The sequence below is a fragment of the Mobula birostris genome, chromosome 15, assembly GCF_030028105.1.
Source record: "Mobula birostris isolate sMobBir1 chromosome 15, sMobBir1.hap1, whole genome shotgun sequence".
Classification (NCBI taxonomy): Eukaryota; Metazoa; Chordata; class Chondrichthyes; order Myliobatiformes; family Myliobatidae; genus Mobula; species Mobula birostris.
The window spans coordinates 12,178,688-12,201,305 of NC_092384.1; the positions used below are offsets into that span (position 1 = coordinate 12,178,688).

Below are 22,618 nucleotides of genomic sequence, written 5' to 3' on the forward strand. Positions count from 1 at the left end.
TTATTCCTATTGGCTGTCCCTCCCTTTCCCGTGGTTGGCGAATTAGCTGGGCGGCCCCGTGGGGAGGAAGACTTCCGCGCATGCGCCTGGGGTTCCTTTTGTTCGTGGCGCGGTGGAGGTGAGGTCGGTGTTGCTGAGTTCTGGTTAACGGCGTCGCCCATGGTGCGCTTCTAAGGGAACTGGGTGAATGGTGGCGGTCGAGGAGGGCAGGGGATTGCAGCGCGGAACGGGTGGCGCAACCGCATTTTATGGGCCCAGTACGCTCCTTGCTGAGCTCGGTTTCCTGGTCTACGTCAGGCGGTGTATTTGAACCTTAGGGATTCACCCGGACTGGAACCTACGTTAATTTAGTCCTTTAATAACTGTGGACAGCAAAGAAACAGTCCCTTAGGCCGATCATACCTGTGCCAACCATGAAGCCAGTCTTCATCTGCCTTCACGTGGTGCATATCGGTCTAAATATGTCTCAGTACCTCTTAAATGTTGTTATAGCATCTGCTTCCACTCCCACCTCTGGCAGCATACTCGGGCATCTAGCGCTCGATGTGAAGAAGTTTGACCATTAAATCAGTACAGCACATGGAGTCGGCTCTTCGGCTCACGATGCCTGAATTAAACAAAGTTTCTGACGCCTGAACGTGGTCCTTATGCCTCCTCCCTGCATAGTCATGTCTGCCAATATGTCTTCTAAATGTTCTGATCAAATCTACTTACATCACCACTCTTTGCAGCCTATGAGTGCCTATAGAAAAAATAGCCTTGCTCATTTCCTTTGAACTCTTTCTCTTCCCCCTCCCAAACCACCTCAAATACATATTCTGTACTAATTAACATTTCAATCCTGGGAAGTAGATTTTAACTGTGAGTCCTTTCAATGCTTCTCCCAATTTTATAAATTTACCTCTTAAATCTGGTTTAAATTTGCCCTCTTACCTTAAACCAATAAAAGTTATGTGTTGTGATATTTTATATTTCCTTTCTATGTAAAAAGACTTCACTGTCTATCATATCTGTGTTGCTACTGTTCATAATAAGTTTGTAGATTTTTGTAAGTAGGGGGAAATGGGGAAAAATTACCAGAAATTGGAAGAAATCGGTATTATGCAGCTAACAGATCCACTTGAGATCTTGTGTTTACAAGATAGCAGTAATAATGAACAAGTGTTCCAAGAATGCAGTCTTCTGAGGAAAAGATAAACAGGTTTGGAGTTCTCTTTAAGGTAAATTCATTATCAAAATACATACTGTATATGTCACCATATGCAATCCAGAGATTTGTCATCTTGCAAGAAACACAATAGAATCAATGAAAGACTGCATCCAAACAGGCGTACTAATAATCAAGATGCAAAAGGCAAGCTGCAAATACAAAAGGGAAAAACAACAAACAAACAAATAAATAAATATTGAGAACATTTGGTGAGGAGTCCTTGAAAGTAACTCCATAGTTTGTGGGAGAAGTTCAATGATGGGGCAAGTGAAATTATCCCCTACTGGTTCAAGAGCCTGAAGTCAATAATCAGCTACTTGGTCTTGCTGACATTGAGTGAGACGTTGTGGATTTCAGTCTCCTGATTCACCACCACCTTTGACAGTGGTGTCGTTAGCAAATTTAAGTATGGCTTTGGAGCTGTGCTTAGCCTCACAGTCATAAGTATTAAGTGAGTAGAGCAGATGGCTAACTTTATCTGCGCTGATGGAGATTGTGGAGATGTTTTTGCCAATCTGAACTGACTGGGAGAAAATCGAGGATCCAGTTGCTCAAGGAGTATTGAGGCCAAGATTTTGAAACTGATTGAGTACTTTTGAGGGGATTATAGTATTGAATGTCAAGCTGTAGTTGATGAAGGCATCCTGATTTATGCATCTTCGCTGTCCAGGTGCTCTAGGGTTAGTGAAGAGCCAGTGCAAAATGGAGCGGATCCAAGTCGCTTTGAGGGTAAGTTAACAATGTGAAGTTCTCTTTAAAGGAATCATTGGAGTGCTTTTACTTGCCGATCCACTTCCCTGGTTCTGTGATGAGTAATGTTTGGCATGTATTATCTGAACAGCCTGTGAAGAGAATGGAAAATTACTCTGAGAGCTTGGAATCTTCTTTTCTGCTTCCTTGAATCCAGCGGCCTGCATGAGCAGTAAATAAACTGAATGCTGCTGTAGATGTTTCAGAGAAATGCAGAATTTCACTACACGGAGACACTAATATTTTTGAAGGGCTGTTATGCCCTTAATCTGTAAAGCATTTGGCGAGAACTTAAAAAATCATGCAAATTTATGGTAGTGGGGGGAAAAAGGTATGATATGCTTTAAATGTTAATTGTGGTTACAGGTGAGAGCATTCCTGCTCCCCAATCTCTAGGTAGAGATTGGCCATCAGTTCATTTGCCATCAGTTATGAAATGGTTGCTCCAGCATGAACTACTACCTCACTGCTGTCCAGAAAAGCTCCTGTGCCGAGGAAGAGCTTGAAAGTATGAGATTTTGATCAGATGGTGATTCGTACCAATTGGAGCATCTCTTTCATTACAGAAGAGCCAGTTCATCCCATTGTGTCAAATATGTGTCCATGTACTATAGGTGAGTTATGGAGTTGATGTCTCCACTCTTGTTGGGCATTCAACGTCTGAATGTTTTGCATGGATGTTTTTCTCTGAAATATCTCCTCAGTGGCTTTTTATTAGTACAGACAGCTCTGCATATTTGTTTAAGTAAACTGAACATTGCATGTAGTGTAGGATTCCCTGTCGAAATTTGGTCCAATTTCAAAAAGCATTTCCTGCCACTGCCTTCAAGGAGTTTATACGTTCTGCTTGTGACCACATGAGTTTCCTCCAGGTGCTCCAGCTTCCTCCCACAGTCCAAAGACATACCAGTTGGTCGGCTAATTGTTCATGTTAAATTGCCCCATGATTAGGCTCGGGTTAAACAGGGTTGCTGGGCAGTGTGGCTCGAAAGGACAGATGTGGCCTGTGTGCCAACAGTTAAAATAAAAGTTTGTTTTGTATTTTAAGATGAGCAGGGTAAGCCCCTGTTTAGTTAGCTATTGCCAAATCCGCTCTTATTGGATTCAGATAATGTCAGAAGAGTTGGCCTGTTTGTCTTTGTAACTGTAACTCCTCTTCAGTGATTGTATGCCACAAGCTTGGAGGCTTAAGGGTGTATATAAATGTAAGTCATGCAATATGTCAACATTCTGGTTTGGATGTGAAGACTGTCATGCTATTGGTAAGTAAAAGGATCTAAGTTTTTCCCAGTAACTTGCTTTGGATGTTGTGATTTTGAAATGAAGATTTTCAACAATACACTTTCAAAACCCAACCATTAGGCTGTTTCAGACACATCGTTCTAAACTTCAACCCTCTTATCTTTCAACAGTTCAACCTCATCGAGAGACTGATTGGCAAGAGATTGTTTTGAAACAGAAAACATATAGCACAATACAGGCCCTTTGGCCCACAAAGCTGTGCCGAACATATCCTTACCGTAGAAATTACCTAGGGTTACCCATAGCCTCCTAATTTTCTGAGTTCCATGTACCTATCCAGGAGTCTGTTAAAAGACCCTATCGTATCCGCCTCCACCACTGTCGCCAGCAGCCCATTCACCACTCTGCGTAAAAGAAACTTACCCCTGACATCTCCTCTGTACCTACTTCTAAGCACCTTAAGACTGTGCCCACTCATGCTAGCCATTTCAGCCCTGGGAAAAAGCCTCTGACTATCCACACGATTAATGCCTCTCATCATCTTATACACCTCTATCAGGTCACCTCTCATCTTCTGTCGCTCCAAGGAGGAAAGGCGGAGTTCACTCAACCTATTCTCATAAGGCATGCTCCCCAATCCAGGCAACATTCTTGTAAATCTCGGCACCCCCTCCATGGTTTTCATGTCCTTCCTGCAGTGAGGAGACCAGAATTGAGCACAGTACTCACAAGTGGGGTCTGGCCACAGTCCTATATAGCTGCAACATTACCTCTCAGCTCTTAAACTCAATCCCACAATTGATGAAGGCCAATGCACCATATGCCTTTTTAACCACAGAGTCAACCTGTGTAGCGGCTTTGAGTGTCCTATGGACTTGGACCCCAGGATCCCTCTGATCCTCCACACTGCCAAGAGTCTTCATTAATATTGCCATCATATTTGACCTACCAAAATGAACCACCTCACACTTAACTGGGTTGAACTCCCATCTGCCACTTCTCAGCCTATGTCCCACTGTAACCTCTGACAACCCTCCACACTATCCACAACACCCCTAACCTTTGTGTCATCAGCACATTTCCCTGAGGCACACCACTGGTGACTGACCAGTTTTAGTCATACATATTTGGTCTGGCCCTTGTTTCAAATGAATTAATGGAAAATGAATCCCGTGGATGTCTGAGGAGTGAGGTGGTATTGAATCAGATTTGGGTTGTATACTGACTTTTCAACATTCCTTGAATTTAAAACTACAGTCATCAAAACAGTATCCTGTCATAATTAAGAGAATAATTAATTTAGTTATTGATAAATTCCGTTAAAAGTACCTGTAGAATAGTAAATAGACATGTAGCATGGAAATGGGTCCTACAGCTCTCCATGTTTGCACTGACAATTGACCGTCCTTAACACTCGTACTTACCTTTTTCTCCAGCATCTACTTTTCCCTGGTTCTACCACCTGCCTATACTACAGATACTTAACCTATAATCAGTATGCCTTTAAGTGTAGCCTTTGGAAGGGAACTGGAGCACCAGTGGGAGCCCAAGGAGAGAAAATAATCACATAGGTGACAACCAAAGTCAGGAATGAATTTGCAGCTGCCCTGCTAAACGCTGCAATTGATTTCCCTTCTGCAGAATGTGGTTAAAATGCTGCCCATTTAGTTTTTTGAGCCCTTTTGGTATTGTTTATGTAAAACTGCATTTTAGAACGGGATTCCTGCGCTGTCTTTGCTCTTCCACATTTTCCACCTGGTTACTGCGATGAATGATGTTTGGCATGTATTATCTGAACAGCCAAGGTAGAGCATCAAAGTCATTTCTCTGAGAGCTTGGGGTATTGTTTTACTTTCTATTCAAAGACTGAGCCCAGGTAGCCAGAAGTGTTTTAGAAGCTGTGTTGCTTTCAGCAGGAAATCAAGAACTCTGAGCACATTGCATGTGTCAACTTTGCAACAGCTGTGGGCATTTGAACCGATGTGTAGTGAGTTGTCCATCTTCTGTAATCTAGACATTTGGACTAAGACAGAATGGGCATTCAAATTCCTGTAATTCAATAAGTTAGTTTTTTTTTAATACCTGGGAATAAAAGGTGGCAATTAACATGATCTTTGTTGCTACCAGTGCCTCATTTCACTGTAGGTTTTGATGTACATGTGAAAAATAAACATGAATCTTGATCTTTTAGGAAAGGATGCTTTCCCATCGCTGTATAGTTGGGTATTTATTTGACTCTGATCCATTCTTTGTGTGGCCAGTCTTTAGACCGGCTTTGGCTCGTCAGGCTTGGGTTGAGTAGATTGTTTTCGGTTTGATTGAGGCAGGACTGCGTAGGTGTTATACCAGCAGGAGGAATTTAAAAGGAGTGCATTTTTTCTTCAGCGGTTTGATCGTGGCACGACAGAGCAGGCGCATGGACGTGAGCGAGTTAGACCAGCGGGAAGAATTTAAAAAGAAGACAGCTTTATAGAGCGGGCGACAGAGTTGGAGGGATTTGGCTCAGTGGGGCTTCAGCGATAATCGGCCGAGGCAAGGTAAGTTCCTTGCGAAGAATAGGAAGTATGTCTGCGAGGCCAGTGTTCTGTACTGGGTGTTGGATGTGGGAAGTCCAGGAGACTCCCAGCCTCTCAGACAGTCAAGCTGCAGCTCCTTAGGGACCGAGTTAGGGAACTGGAGATGCAGCTCGATGACCTTTGTCTGGTCAGGGAAAGTGCGGAGGTAATAGGAGCTATAGGCAAGTAGTCACGCTGGGGCCTTGGGAGACAGATAAGTGGGTAACAGGAGAGGGAAGGGCAAGAGTCAGATACCAGAGAGTTCCCCTGTGGCTGTTCCCCTTAACAATAAGTACTACTGTTTAACTACTGTTGGAGGGGCCGACCTACCTGGGGGAAGCAACAGTGGCCACGCCTCTGGTTCAGAAGGGTAGGGAAAGGAAGAGGATGGCAGCAGTGATAGGGGACTCTATAGTTAGGGGTTCAGACAGGTGATTCTGTGGACACAGGAAAGAAACACGGATGATAGCTTGCTCTCATGTGCCGGGGTCTGGGATGTTTCTGACTGTGTTCACGATATCCTGAAGTGGGAAGGTGAACAGCCAGAGGTCGTGGTAAATATTGGTACCAATGACGTAGGTAGGAAAAGGGAGGAGGTCCTGAAAATAGACTACAGGGAGTTAGGAAGGAAGTTGAGAAGTAGTAATTTTGGAATTACTGCCTGTACCACACGACAATGAGTACAGGAATGGAGAATAAATGCGTGGCTGAGGGATTGGAGCAGGGGGCAGGGATTCAGATTTTCTGGATAAATGGGACATTGGCAGGTGTGAACTGTACAAAAAGGATGGGTTGCACTTGAATCCGAGGGGGACCAATATCTTGGCAGGGAGGTTTGCTAAAGCTCTTGGAGAGGGTTTTAACAAATTGCTGGGAGGGTGGGAACCGAACGGAGGAGACAGAGGAAGGGGCGGTTGGCTCACAAATCGAGAAAGCTTGGAGGGAGGATAGGCAGGTGATAGAGAGGGATGGTTTTGAGATGTGTCTATTTTAATGCAAGGAGTATCATGAACAAAAACTTAAAGTGTGTATCAGTACTTGGAGCTATGAGGAAGTGGCCATTACAGAGAATTGGATGGCTTAGGGGCAAGAATGGTTACTTGGAGTGCCAGGCTTTAGATGTTTCAGAAACGACAGGCTGGGAGGCAAAAGAGGTGGGGGCGTGGCGCTGCTGATCAGAGACAGTGTCACGGCTGCAGAAAAGGAGAAAGTCATGGAGGGATTGTCTACTGAGTCTCTGTGGGTGGAAGTTAGGAACAGGAAAGGGTCAATAACTACTGGGGGTTTTTTATAGACCACCCAGTAGTAACAGGGACATCGAGGAGCAAATAGGGAGACAGATTCTGGAACCGTGCAATAATAGGGTTGTCGTGATGGGAGATTTTAATTTCCCCAATATTGATTGACATCTCCCTAGAGCAAGGGGTTTAGATGGGTGGAGTTTGTTAGGTGTGTTCAGGAAGGTTTCCTGACAGAATACAGGTTTCCCCCGCCATCTGAAGGTAGAGCGTTCTCATGTAAGCTGGAATGTCGTAAAGCGAAGAAGTAATACCATTTATTTATATGGGAAAAATTTGTGAGTGTTCGCAGACCCAAAAATAACCTATCAAATCATGCCAAATAACACAAAACCCAAAATAACAGTAGAAATACTTCTCTACAATCATTGCCTGCACTGTTCTCCGTAGCGAAAATCTCACGCAAGCGCTCTCGGCAAAAACACTCTCCAGTAACCTTTAAGCTATGAAGCTGCCAAATCATACCAAATAACGCATAAAAATACACAGCCTATATAAAGTAGGAATAATGTATATACAGTGTAGTATCACTTACCGGAATTGGGAAGACAGCACAAAGCACACTGATGATAGTGTGTTAGGCTAAGTCATCGGAGGTTGGGGTGGTGCAGTGGCCCCCTTCCTCCAGGCCGCCGACCGATACCGATCTGTGAAGCATGCAGGGGTACACCGGTAGCTGGGATGCACCCAGCACATCTTTAAGAAAAGAGCCGAAATAAACAAGCTAATTAATTAGGTGCCACCCGGCACGTAAATTTCGGCCCAGATCCGAGGTGATGCAATCTGTACAATGCTTAGAAAAATAATAGGTATTATTTTTAATAATAAAGATTAAAAATAATCCTTGCTTTGTGGATCCAGAACTGGCTTGCTCACAGAAGGCAAAGAGTGGTTCTAGACAGGTCATAATCTGCATGGAGGTCAGTGACCAGTGATGTGCATCAGGGATCTGTTCTGGGACCCCTTCTCCGTGATTTTTATAAATGACCTGGATGAGGAAGTGGAGGGATGGTTTAGTAAATTTGATGATAACGCAAAGATTGGAGGTGTTGTGGATAGTGTGGAGGGCTGTCAGAGGTTACAGCGGGACAGCGATAGGATGCAACACTGGGCTGAGAAGTGGCAGATAGAGTTTTACCCAGATAAGTCTGAGGTGTTTTGATGGCAGAATGTAGTATTAATGGTAAGACTCTTGGCAGTGTGGAGGATCAGAGGGATCTTGGGGTCCGAGACTATAGGACACTCAAAGCTGCTGCACTGACCTTCATCAACCGTGGGATGGAGTTCAAGAGCCAAGAGATAATGTTACTGCTATAGAGGACCCTGGTCAGACCCCACTTAGAGTACTGTGCTCAGTTCTGGTCATCTCACTGCAGGAAGGATGTGGAAACTATAGAAAGAATAAAGGAATAGAGGAGATTTACAAGGATGTTTCCTGGATTGGGGAGCATGCCGTATGAGAATAGGTTGAGTGAACTCAGCCTTTTCTCCTTGGAGTGTCGGAGGATGAGAGGTGACCTGATAGAGGCTTTTCCCCCAGGGCTGAAATGGCTAACACAAGAGGGCACAGTTGTAAGGTGCTTGGAAGTAGGTACAGAGATGAGTCTTCTTTCTGACTAACAGACCCCAATCAGTTAAGTTAAACAACCTCTCCTCCTCCACCCTCACCCTGAACACCGGTGAGCCTTAAGGCTATGTGCTGAGCCCTCTTCTGTACTCCCTTTTCACCTATGACTGCGTTCCTGTACATGGTTCTAACTCCATAATCAAGTTCGCAGATGACACCACGGTGGTTTGTCTAATCAGAGTGGATGACGAGATGGCCTACAGGGATGAGGTTCAGCACCTGGCTGCGTGGTGTGCAGACAACAATCTGGCCCTTAACACCCGGAAGACCAAGGAGATCATTGTGGACTTCAGGCATGCCAGGAGTCACACTCACGCCCCTATCTACATCAATGGAACTGTAGTGGAGTGTGTATCAAGCTTCAGGTTCTTTGGTGTCCACACTTCCGAGGTCTCACCTGGTCCCTGAACTCAAAAAGGTGCAACAGCGCCTTTATTTCCTGCGGAGCATGAAGAAAGCTCACCTCTGCCCCAGGATACTGACGGACTTTTGCCGCTGTACCATTGAGAGTATACTTACCAACTGCATCTCAGTGTGGTATGGCAATTGTCCCGTATCGGACTGCAAAGCACTCCAGCGGGTGATGAAAACTGCCCAGCGGATTATCGGCACCCAGTTGCCCACCATTGAGAACATCTACCATAACTGCTGCCTGGGCAGGGTGAAAAGCATTATCAGGGATGCATCTCACCCTAACCATGGACATTTTGCTCTCCTCCCATCCGGTAGGCACTACAGGAGCCTCCGCTCCCGCACCAGCAGGCACAGGAAGAGGTTCTTCCCTGAGGCTGTGACACTGCTGAATCTCTCATCACAGTGCTAAGCAGTATTGCATCCGTATTGTACTGTCTCAGTACTTTTATATTTGTGTGCTGTAGCACTTCTTTAATTTGCAGTTATTTTGTAAGTAACACTATTCTTTGCATTTCTGGTCAGATGCTAAATGCATTTCATTGGCTTTGTATCTGTACTCGGCACTATGACAATAAAGCTGAATCTAATCTAATGATGTCAGGTGTAAGTTTTTTACGCAGAGAATGGTGAGTGCATGGAATGGGCTGCCGGTGACGGTGGTGGAGGCAGATACAATAGAGGCAATAGAGTCTTTTAAGAGACTCTTGGATAGGTACAAGTCGTAGGTACAATAGGTACAATGCTTAGAAAAATAGAAGGCTGTGGGTAATCCTAGGTAATTTCTAAAGTAAGTATATAACCATATAACAATTACAGCTATTGGATTATAACTTGGAAACTTGGTTCAGCAAAAGAGAGGGATCTACAATAAATATAGGCAGCTTGGAGTTAATGAGCTGCTCGAGGAATATAAAGAATGTAAAAAGAATCTTAAGAAAGAAATTATTATAACTTCATATAACAATTACAATTATTTGGGGGGGGTGCAGTTTACCTAGTGGAAGCAACAGTGGCCGTGCCTCCGGCACAGAGTCCGGCCCTGTAGCTCAGAAGGGTAGGGAAAGGAAGAGGAGGGCAGTAGTAATAGGGGACTCGATAGTTAGGGGGTCAGATAAGCGATTCTGTGGACGCAGTCCGGAGACCTGCATGGTAGCTTGCCTCCCTGGTGCCAGGGTCCGGGATGTTTCTGATCGCTTCCAAGATATCCTGAAGTGGGAGGGAGAGGAGTCGTGGTACGTATAGGTACCAATGACATAGGTTGGAAAAGGGGAGAGGTCCTGAAAGAAGAATATAGGGAGTTAGGAAGGGAGTTGAGAAAAAGGACCACAAAGGTAGTAATCTTGGGATTACTGCCTGTGCCACGTGACTGAGAGTAGGAATTCAATGAGGTGGAGGATAAATGCGTGGCTGAGGGATTGGAGCAGGGGACAGGGATTCAAGTTTTTGGATCATTGGGACCCCTTTTGGCACAGGTGTGACCTGTACAAAAAGGACGGGTTGCACTTGAATCCTAGGGGGACCAATATCCTGGCGGGGAGATTTGCGAAGGCTGCTGAGGTGACTTTAAACTAGAATGGTTGGGGGGTGGGAATCAAATTGAAGAGACTAGGAGAGAGGAGGTTAGTTTACAAATAGAGACCGCTAGTAGACAGATGTGAGGGAGGATAGACAGGGGACAGAGATTGGGAGCACTCAGACCGAAGATGTAAGGGAGAAGGAAAAGGTAACAAAGTTGTTCGCTCTATTGAGGATAATCAGAGAGTAAGAGGTGGAGAGTTTCTTAAGTGCATCTATTTTAATCTTTGGAGCATTGTAAGAAAGGTGGATGAACTTGGAGCATGGATTGATACCTGGAAATATGATGATGTAGCTATTAGTGAAACATGGTTGCAGGAGGGGTGTGATTGGCAACTAAATATTCCAGGATTTCGTTGCTTCAGGTGTGACAGAATAGAAGGGGCAAGAGTGGGAGGTGTTGCATTGCTTGTCAGAGAAAATATAACAGCGGTGCTCTGGCAGGATAGATTAGTGGACTCGTCTAGGGAGGCTATTTGGGTAGAATTGAGGAATGGGAAAGGTGTAGTGACGCTTATAGGAGTGTTTTCTAGACCACCTAATGGGGACCGAGAATTGGAGGAGCAAATTTGTAAGGAGATAGCAGATATTTGTAGTAAGCACAAGGTTGTGATTTTGGGAGATTTTAATTTTCCACACATAGACTGGGAGGCCTATTCTGTTAAAGGGCGGAATGTTTTGGAGTTCGTCAGATGTGTGCAAGATGGTTTTTTGCAGCAATACAGAGAGATCCCAACTAGAAAAGGGGCAGTGTTGGATCTCCTGTTAGGGAATGAGATAGGGCAGGTGACGGAGGTATGTATTGGGGAGCACTTCGGGTCCAGTGATCACAATACCATTAGTTTCAATATAATTATGGAGAAGGATAGTTCGGCATAGCTTTGTGGGCCGAAGGACCTGTAATGTGCTGTAGGCTTTCTATGTTCTTTTAATATGATTAATCCCAACTGCCCTTCAAAATGGTCTCATGCGTCACACAGACTAACCAGGAGTTTTGGTTGTTGTCAGCAATTCCAGTTACCCTGAGAAATAATAATTTTAGTGAAAGTAAGTCATGAATGAATGTCAATGTGTGTTGATCTGCTTTGTATGTTGTTTCTGAAAAGTATTGACATTAATACTTGGCTCGCCATAACTTGATGTAGCTGTTTACTGATGTATTGCCATCTATGTTTTTTCTTCTGTAAAGAAATCAAGCTAATTTGATGTGTCTTGCATTCTTGTTTCTATCGTGTTTTAGTGAGAGGAAGTATTGAATAATTCAGAGGAATGGCTACAATGGACAACATTGATTTTATTCACAAGTCTGAAGGCCGCATCACAGAAAACTTGTGGAGCAAAGTATCTCACACAGTGATTTGTGGAGGTATGTTATGCCAAAGTTTTGAAATTAATTCATAGCAATAAGTAAAATCAGCTGAATTAGTGAATTTCCTAAAAAGATTGGGCATTTAGGTGAAAGATCACCAGAGTGGTGGAGTAAGCCATAATGTAGATCAAGTAACCTACTGCTATCTTATGTGCTTGTGGTTGGCAATAACATTACTCCATAACGAAGTCTTGAGTTTCTTGCATTGTGATTTTACTTCAGTCCCGGAGTTGGGCACATTTCTGTTCTTTGGAGGCCCATGTGATGCCCAGTGCTGGAACTTACAGCGAAAAAACTGCTGGGGACAAAGGGGTTGTTGATGTTTCGGTTCAAGACATTGCACATTTTGAGTTCTTGCAGCAGAAGAACTTGTAACAGAAAATTCACCATGTCTCATTGGGCATGAGCTGAACAACAGGTAAAGTTGCTGCCTTGTAGCTCCAGTGACACAGATTCAGTTCTGACCTCCACAGATATCTGTGTGGAGCTTGCATATTCTCTTTTGCCATTCCCTTGTGCAGTTTTCCCTCATGTTCATAATACATAGGAGCAGAATTAGGCCATCTAGCCTATCGAGTCTGATCCACCATTCAATCATGGCTGATCCTTTATTTAAAAATCTCCTCAATCCCAGATACCGGCCTTCTTCCCGTAACCTTTGATGCCATGTCCAATCAAGAACGTATCAATCACTGCCTTAAATACACCTAATAACCTGGCCTCCACAGCTGCATGTGGCCACAAATTCCCCAACCTTTGGTTAAAGAAATTTCTGCGCATCTCTGTTTTGAAAGGGCGCCCCTCTATCCAGAGGCTGTGCCCTCTGGTCCTAGACTCTCCCACCATGGGAAACATCCTTTCCATATCTATAGGCCGTTCAACATTTGAAAGGTTTCAGTGAGATCTCCCCTCATACTTTTGAATTCCAGTGAGTACAGATCCAGAGCCATCAAATATTCCTTGTATGATAACCCTTTCATTCCTGGAATCATCCTTGTGAACCTCCTCTGGACCCACTCCAATGCCAGAACAACTTTTCTAAGATGAGTGTCTCAAATCTGTTCACAATACTCAAAGTGAGGCCTCACCAGTGCCTTATGTAGCTTCAGCATCACTTCCTTGCTCGTATTCTAGACCTCTTGAAACGAATGCTAACATGGCATTTGCCTTCCTCACCATCGACCCAACCTGCAAGTTAACCTCTAGAATGTTTTGCCCAAGGACTCCCAAGTCCCTCCGCATCTGAGATTCCTGGATTTTCTTCCCGTTTAGAAAATAGCCCACACATTTATTTCTACTACCAAAGTGCATGGCCATGCATTTTCCAACATTGTATTTCATTTGCCACTTTCTTGCCCATTTTCCTAATCTGTCTTAAGTCCTTCTGTATCCTACCTGTTCCCTCAACACTACCTGCCCCTCCACCAATCTTTTTGTCATCTGCAAACTTGACAACAAAGCCATCTATTACATCATCTAAATCGTTTATATACAGCATAAAAAGAAGTCCTAACACCAACCCCTGCGAAACATCACTAGTAACTGGCAGCCAACCAGAAAAGGATCCTTTTATTCCCTCTCGCTTCCTCCTACCAAGCAGCCAATGCTCTAACATGTTAGTAACTTTCCTATAATACCATGAGCTCTTAACTTGATAAGCAGCCTCATGTGTGGCACCTTGTCAAAGGCCTTCTGAAAGTCCAAATATACAACATCCTTTTACCTGTCCTACTTGTAATCTAATCAAAGAATTCCAACAGGTTCGTCAGGCAAGATTTTCCCTGAAGGAAACCATGCTGACTTTGTACTATCTTGTCCTGTGTTGCTAAGTGCTCCATCACCTCATCCTTAACAATTGGCTGTAACATCTTCTCAACCACTGAGGTCAGGCTTACTGGTCTATAATTTCCTTTCTGCTGCATTCTGGAGTGGAGTGCAATTTCCCAGTCCTCTGGCACTATGCCAGAGTCCAATGATTTTTGAAAGATCATTTCTAATGCTACCTCTTTCAGAATCCTGGGGTGCGGTTCCTCTGGTCTGGGTGACTTATGTACCTTTAGGTCTTTCAGAAACTTGAGCACCTTCTTTCTTGTAACAGTAACAGCAACAGCACCCACTTCTCTTCCTTTACACACTACAACATCAATCATATTGCTGGTATCTTCCACAGTGAAGACTGACACAAACTACTCATTTAATTCATCAGCCATCTCTTTGTCCCCCATTATTATTTCTCCTGCCTCATTTTTTAGCGGTCCTATATCCACTCTCAGTTCTCTTATTTTTAATATAATTGAAAAAGCTTTTACTATCCACTTTGATATTATTTGTTAGCTTACTTTCATATTTCATCTTTTCACTTCCAATGATTTTCTTAGTTGCTCATGGTACGTTTTTAAAAACTTCCCAATCCTCTATCTTCCCACTAATTTTTGTTTTATTGTATGCCCTTTCTTTTGCTTTTACAATTGTTTTGACTTACCTTGTCAGCCCCGGTTGTGCTAATTTACCATTTAAGTATTTTTTCATTTTTGGCATACTCATGTCCTGCGCCTTCCTCATTTTTCCCAAATAACGCATGCCATTACTGCTCTGCTGACATCCCTGCCAGCAGCTCCTTCCAATTTACTTTAGCCAGCTCCTCTCTCATACCACTGTAATTTCCCTTACTCCACTGAAATACTGCTACATCAGACTTTACTTTCTCCTTATCAAATTTTAAGCTGAACACAATCATATTGTGATCACTGGTTCCTAAGGGTTCTTTTATCTTAAGCTCCCTAATCACCTCCGGTTCATTACATCAGTAGTCCCCAACCACTGATATGAGATGATATGATATGAGGAAACGCTATTATTTAGCGATATGAACCGATATGAGTCAGCTGCACCTTTCCTCATTCCCTGTCTCACACACACTGTTGAACTTGAACGCGTGTGAGGTTTGCAAGAATATTGTCAATATTAAACCGGTCCGCGGTGCACAAAATGTTGGGGACACCTGCCAGTATAGCTGATTCCCTAGTAGGCTCAATGACAAACAGCTCTAAAAAGCTATCTCTTAGGCATTCAACAAATTCACTCTCTTGAGATCCATTACCAATCTGATTTTCCCAATCGACCTGCATGAAAAATCTCCCATGACTACCATACCCCCAATGCCCTTTTGACTTGCCTTTTATATTCCCTGTTGTAAATTGTGATCCACCTCCCAGCCAGTTCCGGGAGGCCTGTATATAACTGCTATCAACGTCCTTTTACCCTTGCGGTTTCTTTACTCAACCCACAAGGATTCAACATCTTCCAATCCTATGTCATACCTTTCTACTGATTTGATGCCATTCTTTACCATTAGAGCCACACCACCCTCTCTGCCTACCTTCCTATCTCTCCCATATATCGTGTAACCTTGGACATTCAGCTCCCACTACAACTATCCTTCAGCCACGATTCAGTGATGGCCACAACATCATACCTGGCAATCTGTAATATTGCAACAAGATCATCCACCTTATTTCTTATAATAGGTGCATTTAGGTACAACACCTTGAGTGCTGTGTTTGCCATCGTTTCTGATTCTGCATCCCTAAAGATTTGATACTCAGCCTGTTGGCTGCAACTAAGTCCCATCACCTGCCTGCCCTTCCTGACAATCTGACTGCACACTGTCTTTACTTATTTACCAGCTGTCCTATCCTGGGTCCCTTCACTCTGATTCCCAACCCCTTGCCAAGTTAGTTTAAACCATCCCCAACATCTCTAACAAACCTGCCTGCGAGATGTTGGTCCCCCTCGGGTTCAGGTGCAACCCGACACTTTTGAACAGGTCATACCTCTTGAAGAACCTGAAGCCCTCCCGCCACACCAGCGTCTCAACCACGTCAAGGATATGTGGGTTTGTTGCCTGCTTTAAGTTATCTCTAGTCTGTGGATGAATATGGGTGTTGAGGTGGTTGTTGAATGTAAGAATTAACAAAAAAGCAGTGTTAATGGGTGAACAATGATTAGTACAGACTCTGAGCCGAAGAACTTTTTTCTGTATTACATGGCTCTGTACTGGAGAGGTTTCTATATTTTTACGTTGCTCTTTAACCTAGCCCTCCTTTCTGCATTTACATTTGCCTATTTGCATTGTCACTGATGACCATCAAAATTTTGAGTGTCTGTGATCTTCCAATGCATTTTGCAGATTCTGTTTGCATGCTGGTGTCTAGGGCAGTGAAGGTGTTTATAGTCCTTCAATTGTGAGTCCTGAAGAAGGGTCTCTGCCCAAAATGTCGACTGTTTATCCATTTCTATAGATGCTGTCTGACCTGAATTCCTGCAACATTTTGCGTGTCTTACTTTGGATTTCCAGCATCTGCGGAGTTTTTCATGCTTAGGATTATTTAATTTAGTATTTAGTAATCATGGCAGTAATAATTTAGTATCATGGTTTTCAACCTGATTACAATGGCAGCCAGGGTTCATTGGTGGTGAAAAGATGAGAAAACTTGGCTCTGCACTTTTAAGGTGTTGAAATATAAACCAAGAGACCCTCATTCCACTTCTCCACAATGAAAATTTTGGATTTGAATTCAAAAACTTCAGTGCAGGTATCAAGTAAACCCAATTAGCACTCATGCAGCTTGCTGTAATTGCAGCTAATAGAGGAGAGGTTCTCTTTGTGGGCCCAAGTAAAATCTAGAAGCTTTAAATCCAGTTTCGATTCATGTAGCTAAGCACAATGAAAACACATTTGTGTTATTTCCATGATAATCTGCTTGAATATCAAGAGGTGGTATACAACGTTTCCTCTAAGTTTTGCCATGCACACATCTTTTGCTACTAATGCACAAAGAATTTACATCATAAGGATGGGCTTTAGGAGCCAGGAAACACAGGAACTGCTGCCCACAGTATTTTTGTTCCGTTGATGGGTGCCGTTAACACATTAAGATTAATGGATCGATAATTCTCAAATCTTGATTATTTCTTTCATTGCAAATTTTTATTTAAACTGACTTATTGACTCAGGGCTCAGCAGCAGCTGCAGATGATGGTTCCTGAGCTCCCCGGGTCCTAAAGTCAGTGGACACAAATTCTGTGTGTGCTAGTAGCAATAGATGTGTGTGCATGCACACCTTAGTAGGAACATTTGTGGTATATTATGGCTCTGCTCTTTCTCAGTGAAAAGATAGCTTGCTGCCAGACTAATTATTTTAGTTCTCAGGGATTGTAAGGTGTTAAACACCATTCTGAGTGCTTCCCCACTGTAACCATGCGACAAAACTAGAATGCAAAAAACCTTATTTTACCCTGCTGACCATTGACACATGGGAATCTGTGATCACTACCAACTTGGACTAGGAAATGGCTTTGAAATGGTCTCTATCCACTTTAATGGAGAATTGCTGTCTTGCAGGCTTACATTGTATTAATGTGTTTCAATTTTGAATAGCTATCTACAGAAACATTCTGTACAGCATTGTCATTTTTACCAAATTTTAGCCCAGAAAATTTTTGTGATAACTTCATATTTTGATGGAACTTAGCCCTAAGATTGAGGAATAGTTTAGAGGAGGTTCTAAAATGTAAGTGAATATACCCAGTTGAACTAAAGCACTGGCCTTTGTTAAAAGAAACATAGAAAATTGGGGGAGTGGATGGAATGATAGGTCCAATTATTTGAAACTAGTGCTGAGGCTAGAGGAAAGACTAATAATAATAAACACCAGTGTCATCTCAGTTTTAAAGCACTATATTTCCTGTCTGTCTGTCTAGGTACCATATCAGATGCAGACTTTGGTGACCATTGTTTTCCATATAGATCTATCCTTCGTTTTTTGGATGACGTCAATTTCCTCGATGTGTAGCCACCTGGCTATGCTTTTGATGTACATAAGCCAAGGTCTTCCTCTAGGTTTACTCCCCTCAATCTTTCCAGAGAATATGAGTTTTTCTAGTTCATTTTTCCACATGATGTGTCCTAAGAATCTGAGTTGTCTTTCTCTTATTGTTGTTATGAGTGATCGAACTGCTTGGGCTCTTCTGAGAACTTCTTCATTTGATGTGTGTGTGGTCTGTGATATTTTTAACATTCTCCTGTAGAACCATAGTTCACTATATTTCCTAGATTGCTATAATTTTTTTATACTCTGATCCCTGGTTCTGTTATGTCTTGGTTTTGGTGGGTTTTATTTGCAATTTTGTTTGGTTAGGGTGCCCTACTGTCATCCCCATCATCGCTGAAAGCTATTTTGCAGCTAATTCAATTTGCTATCAAGAATATTGAGAGTATTGGATGCAGTAGCAACTCCAGGACCTGACAAATGTCCAGCTACAGCACTGAAGGCTTGTGTTCCAGAACCATTTGTGGCTGTAGCCCTATTGTTCCAATGCAATTATAACACTGGCATCTTTTCAGCAATTTGGAAAATTGACCAGATATGTTTTGTTCACAAAATCAGGATAAATCCAATCCACAAATTGATGAAACCAGTGTTTTCACTCGCTAGTGTGGCCAAATTGCCTAATTCTGCCCATATATCTTATGGTCTTGTCCAACCATGAACCAATAAGCTCATTTTTATTGTGAAGTGAGAGTAACTGCCCTTGATATTGAGGTAGCATTTGACCAAATGTGTCATCCAGGCTTGCTGGTAAAATGTAAGTGGGGAAATCCTCCAGCAATTAGTTAGTACGAAACAAGATGGCTGCAGTTGTTTGTGATCAGTCATCCAGCCTGGTAGTGTCACTTCAGGAGCTCTGACAGCTGTGGTCTGGTCCCTACCATCTGTACACTTAATGGCACTGGGCCCTGACCACCAACTCTCCTCTTGTTTGGTATTACTTAGAAGGATCTCACGGAGAATTCACAAAACTGAAAATTGGTGCTTTAATTTAAATAATTTGTAAATGAACTAGAGGTGATATGAGGGGGAGAAAATTGTGCAAGGTTTACATAAATTGTCCAAAGAATATAGATTGAAAGGTGGTGACAAAGCTTTAATCGTGATGAAATAGGATTTGAATGAACAATTGATGGGGAAAATTTAGACAGTAGGATGAGCTTGATCATTCTAACTTCAGGGAAGTAAAGGTTGTCACTTCGTTGATCTATGGATCCAAAACTTTGCTAGTGACATTTTATGTAGTTTTAATATGGACAGATCATAAAGAATATCTTTTAGGACAGACCTGTAGATGTTTCACTAATCTTTTTTGTTTGAAAACAGATGACAGTTCCTACCTCATTAAGGGATTTGTGAGAAAGAGTTGCCTAGTCTTAGGCGATGAGCATGCCCACGTGAAAGCACAGTGATGAGGTACGATGCTTTTTATTGTTGGAACTTTCTGTAATAATTTATAGTTGGTAAAACATTAATTGCCAAGGGTAAATGGTAGGAATTGTTCAGTGTGCAAATTACTAGCTTTGGTTCTATTAGTGCATTGATTTGTGTTTTAAGTTTTGTATTAATTTTATGACAAAATACTGTATATATACACACATGCATTTTGTGTAATGTTTGATTTATATATGTCTTTTTCTCCTGATTTCACTTCCCAAGTTCAGTGATGAGTGATGTTTGGCATGTATTATCTGAGTAGTTGGTGAGGAGTGTTAAATAATCATTCTGAGAGCTTGGGATCTTTTTGTTTTATTGATTCTATGTTGCTGCCATCTTGCAGAGTTGGCAAATATGCTTATAAACACTGATTCAGTAACTGTAGTACTCCATTTTCAGTTACCTGATGACCTGTAGTGTCTAATATACTGTCAGTGTTGAAATGTTGTCTTGCTCATTAATCACAGAAGTTCCTTGAGGCATTGCTTCTAAATCAGAATCAGGTTTAGTATCATTGGCATAGGTCATGAAATTTGTTTGTGGCAGCAGTACATTGCAATACATAATAAATAAAATTATAAATTACAATAAGTATAAAAATTAAATTAAGTAGTGCAAAAAGAGAGCCAGAAAAAGAAAATAGTATAGGGGTAATGGGCAATGATGTCCATTCAGAAATCTGATGTGAGTGGCCATCAAAAATGTAGTCATTGTTGACATTTATTATACAAATTGGTGCAGTTTGCTGTGATATAATAGTATCCGGGAACCTTTAGGTAAGAACATTATTTATATTTTGCTACCCAGATGGGCTTCTGAATACAAGTGAATTTAGGTTTTCTCCAGACCACTTGTACGGATAGATGTGACTTTGGTGGGTATTGAGTTCCATTTAATCACACACTTCCACTGAATTTATTGGTGAGGTATAATCTTTGAGCTAAATTACAAAGTTGTCAGTCTGTCTATGCTTGTGTGGTGGATATTCACTTTTCAGGGCTCGAGGCTTATTGCTGACCTCAACTGTATAGCACCGCACCATGATCTTTCTAAAGGGTCAGAACTGGTTGTGAAAAGTTAAACTTATAACCAGTATTCTTTGGTCAGCTTGTTGTAAATGAGTAAACAAGTCTTGTAGGCCCATGTTTAATCAACTTGAGGGTATGTTAATTGGTCTGCATCAAATCATACAACACTGGCTAGGTTATTTGCACCATTGTGACAGAATTCAGAGAAGCTTACAGACTAGGTTGATTTTTATCACTTAGCAAGTCAAAAATGGTCATAGTTGATCAATCAACAACGGGGATATCTGTATTTAGAGTTGACTGTCACCGTGTTAATTGAGGGTGCCTGGGATCTGTCCCCAGAAGCTTTTATATTATACTTTGTCCCAGCAAAGGCATCTGAAAAGCACCATATATAGATAACATCAGTTAGTAGCAAAAGGAAAGATTAGAAAGCATTAGGGATTGTTAGTATATGACATACAGATGCGGTGTCAGAAAAGAGCTAGAATTCATTCCTCAATCTTCAGTTTGATTTCTTTGTATGCAACTCGTTGGTGTGTTGTTCTAGTTTATAGGAATCGTACCTGTGTTTGGAAATCCTTTGTAGTTTGTAAATGTTTTGTAATTTGGAAATCTTATAAATCAGAAATCCTGTGAGTGCTGTTTGTACAAAATTAAATGTATATCATTAAAAATAAAATAAACTGTTTAAAATACTTTGTTAGCTGGACTCACCACTCGGGGAGTGGGTATTTGCAGCTACACCTCGCTGCAGTCTGGACAGAAATGTAAGCTAGTCTTTGAAGAGCAGGTGAATGTGCAGTATAATCTCCCTATAGTGACACCCATAAAACCTGATAGGGCTTAAACTTTCCTTTTGAGTTTACAGCTTTGTAGACAGTGAACCCTTTACCATCGTGCTTATTCTTAAAATTGTATGCAAGGTCTCTGCTACTGATTGATGGCTATATTCACCTGGGACCATTGTTGCTCTAAGTCGGGGGGGGGGGGGGTGTGCGCGGGTGAGTGATGATTCCAAACCTTTTTTATTCCCTGGACCAATACCATTAAGCAATGGGCCCCAGTCTGGAAACCCCTGCTCAAAGTATATTCCAGGAATAAAATTGATTTAATTGCAATTCTTGCTCATTGTAGAGTCACAATGCAGTAACCTTATGCTAAATAATGTACTGTAGTCTATTTAAACTTAATACAGCTGTTTAATATTTCATAGTTTCCTTGATAGATTCTGGTTGAGAATGTTTTGATGTTATTCACTCATGTGAAAATTCGTTTCAGGTGCTGTGGAATACTGAAGACCTCAGACATAACATCTTGCGCTGTTTGTGATTCCGATGTCGTAGCCAGGATCATCAGATTTAGAGACTACTGTTTCCAAAATAACTTGTTCGGTTTCTTTGGTACAAGTGCTGGTGGCTGTATTTTATTGGCAGCCAAGAAGACCAAAATGTATCTGATCCTGAAATTGAAATAAATATCTTCTGGCGGGAGTCTTCTGTATTTTTGTTTACTGTTGCCCAAGTTACAAAGCTGCAAGTGTGAAATGGTGCATGGAGGAATGTGGGAGTAAACAAGTAGTTAGAGGTAGATCCAAGGATGCTGTAACATGTGTTTGCAGTGAATCTGCAAGGGACTGGGCTTTTGATACTCAGTTTAAAGATATTAATACCATCTGACAGAACCTAATAAGAATATTGCAGTGGCAGAGGCGATTAACCAAGAAACAACTGAGGCTTGTAAGAACAGAATGGCAGTCATGGGGGATTTTAACTTCCACATAGATTGGGTGAATCAGATTGGTCAAGGAAGTTTTGAGGAGGACTTCAGAGAATGCATCCATGATAGCTTTCTTGAGCAGCATGTTATTGAACCTACAAGGGAAAGTACTATCTTAGATCTAGTCCTGTGCAATGAGACAGGTAAGATTAACGATCTTGTAGTCAGGGATCCTCTTGGAAAGAGTGATCATAGAATGATTGAATTTTGCATTCAGATGGGAGAAGGAAATAGATCTAAAACTAGTGTATTATGCTTGAACAAGGGAGACTACAATGGGATGAGGGAGGAGTTGGCTAATATGGATTGGGAGCACAGGCTATTTGGTAGGACATTTTCAAAGAGATTTTTCACAGACTCAACAAAAGTATATTCCAGTCAAAAGTAAGTGTGGGGAGAGCCAGCTTTGGATAACTAAGGAAATAAAAGTTAGTATCAAATTA

General features: G+C 42.1%; 1 long non-coding RNA gene across 4 annotated transcripts; it reads left to right on the forward strand.

Moving 5' to 3' along the window:
* The first annotated feature begins 85 nt into the window (after positions 1–85).
* Positions 86–21,889, forward strand: LOC140210399 (uncharacterized). Of its 4 annotated transcripts, XR_011889230.1 has the most exons (7): positions 86–162; positions 1,881–1,939; positions 2,327–2,574; positions 5,588–5,739; positions 11,912–12,037; positions 19,258–19,347; positions 21,678–21,889. It is a non-coding gene; the product is annotated as an uncharacterized lncRNA (long non-coding RNA). The 4 variants fall into 4 exon arrangements; XR_011889227.1 differs by lacking the exon at positions 5,588–5,739; XR_011889228.1 differs by lacking the exon at positions 5,588–5,739 and having other exon boundaries at positions 96–123.
* Positions 21,890–22,618: the final 729 nt, after the last annotated feature.